This window comes from Chiloscyllium plagiosum, chromosome 2 (genome assembly GCF_004010195.1).
Source record: "Chiloscyllium plagiosum isolate BGI_BamShark_2017 chromosome 2, ASM401019v2, whole genome shotgun sequence".
NCBI classification, from domain to species: domain Eukaryota; kingdom Metazoa; phylum Chordata; class Chondrichthyes; order Orectolobiformes; family Hemiscylliidae; genus Chiloscyllium; species Chiloscyllium plagiosum.
The window spans coordinates 44,516,958-44,519,172 of NC_057711.1; the positions used below are offsets into that span (position 1 = coordinate 44,516,958).

The following is a 2,215-nucleotide window of genomic DNA, read 5'->3' on the forward strand; positions in this document are numbered from 1 at the left end:
TTTTCAATTCAGAGTGATTAGAGTGTTCCTAACACCAAATGTAGCGTGTTGGAAATAATATTGTTATAAGTGAATAAGCGTATATTGACTATTTGCTTTGTTATTGGACCTTTCTCTCTGTCATCGTTTGACGTAATTGATGATACATCCTGACAATGAGTACAATAATTATTACACTTCGTACTACAATAGCTAAAGAGTTCCAGGATTTCAACTCATCAATGATGAATTGGAATGGGGTCACATTTTCAATCAGCATGTTATATAATTAGAGAAGTGTTTGGAATTGATAGCATTCCGCTGCACTTTCAGGCCTTGTTTATTTAATTATTATGAGTCATTGTTTGGTTGAATAATATCTACCTCAATAAATTGTTGCAGTGCAATATGCAGATTCTGTGCTCTGTAACTTAGATAATACATGAAATGGAGTAAGTGAGTTATTAAGATAGAAGATGGGGTGCAGATCAAACAAACTGATTTTTTTTTAGATTAGATTAGATTCTCTGCAGTGTGGAAACAGGCCCTTCGGCCGAACAAGTCCACACCGACCCTCCGAAGAGTAACCCACCCAGACCCATTTCCCTCTGACTAATACACCTAACACTATGGGCAATTTAGCATGGCCAATTCACCTGACCTGCACATCTTTGGACTGTGGGAGGAAACCGGAGCACCCGGAGGAAACCCATGCAGACACGGGGAGAACATGCAAACTCCACACAGACAGTCGTCTGAGGCTGGAATCGAACCTGGGACCCTGGTGCTGTGAGGCAGCAGTGCTAACTGCTGAGCTACCATGCCGCCCAAAAGTTGATGGTTCCACTGGGTCTCAAACCCAGGACTCTCTGCGTGTAAAGCAGACGTGATAACCACTACACTACAAAACCTACATGGCTGAACTGTGATGAGATCTGACTCCAAAGGTGCTAGAAGGGCCTCTCTAATTAGCCCGTAGACAGATTTCACTCGCACGTCCCAAATTAAACAAACGCTGGGACGAATCAAGTCGAGCTTCCGCCAAGATTGCCTGAATGTTATTGAGCTTCTTGAGTACCTTTGGAGCTGCATTCATAAAACAAAGGGGACAGTATTCTATTATGTTGCTGATTTATGCAATGAAAAGACTTTTTTCTATTATTATTCATGCATAGGATGAGGGTGTCATGGACTAGGCCAGAATTTATTATTCATCCCAAATTGGCCAGAGGGCAGTTAAGTATCAACCATATTCTTATGGGTCTGGAGTCACATATAGGCCAGACCAGGTAAGGACTGCAAATTGCCTTCCCTAAAGGACATTAGTGAACCAGATGGGGGATGAAGAGTCAATACGTGTGTCATTCACTGCAAAATACAACATTTCTGACTTGATCTTGTATATACACTATTGATACTCATATCTACAGGCCAGTTGACATATGACATTGGAAAAATGTCAGAAGCTATTGTTTAAAAAAGTTACAACAGGACCCTTAGATGGATTCAATTAATCAGATGGTGTCAATGTGGTTTGGTGAAAGGCAAATCATGTTTGACCAATCTACTGAGATTTTTGAGAAGGTAACACATGCTGTTGGAAAAAGGGTGCGAGTGGCTGAACTGTACTTGAATTTCTAGAGGCATTTGATAAGGTGTCATATCAAACGTTATTGCAGAAAATAAAAGCTGGTGGTGTAAGGGTAGTATATTGCCATGGATAGAAAATTGGCTGGTTAACAAGAAGCAGAGAGTAGCCATAAATAGGTTTTCTTTTCATGTTGACATAGTGGTGTGCTACAGTGATCAGAGCTGAGACCTCAACTATTTATAATTTGTATAAATGATTTAGATGAAGGAACCAAAATTGTCAAATTTGTTGATGGCACAAGGATAGGTGGGAAAATAGGTCTTTAAGAGGACATAAAAAAGCTACAAAATGATATCGATGGATTAAGAGAGTTGACAAAAATTTAACAATGGAGTATGATGTGGGAAAACACGAAATCACCCAACTTGACAGGAAGCATAAAAAGAGGCATATTATCTATATGGTGAGAGATTGCAGAGCTCTGAGATGCAAGGATCTGTGTATCCTCATGTATGAATCGCTAAAGGTTAGCGTGCGAGTACAGCAAGTAATTACAAAAGCGAGCATAACCTTATCATTTATTTTGAGGGAAAATGAATACAAAACTAGGGATGGAATGCTTTAGTTATAATGGGCATTAGTAAT

At 39.6% G+C, this 2,215-nt stretch overlaps 1 non-coding gene across 1 annotated transcript; it reads right to left on the reverse strand.

Moving 5' to 3' along the window:
* Positions 1-817: 817 nt before the first annotated feature.
* trnav-uac lies at positions 818-890 on the reverse strand. The gene has a single exon. It is a non-coding gene; the product is annotated as a tRNA-Val (tRNA).
* Between the last annotated feature and the right edge of the window lie 1,325 nt (positions 891-2,215).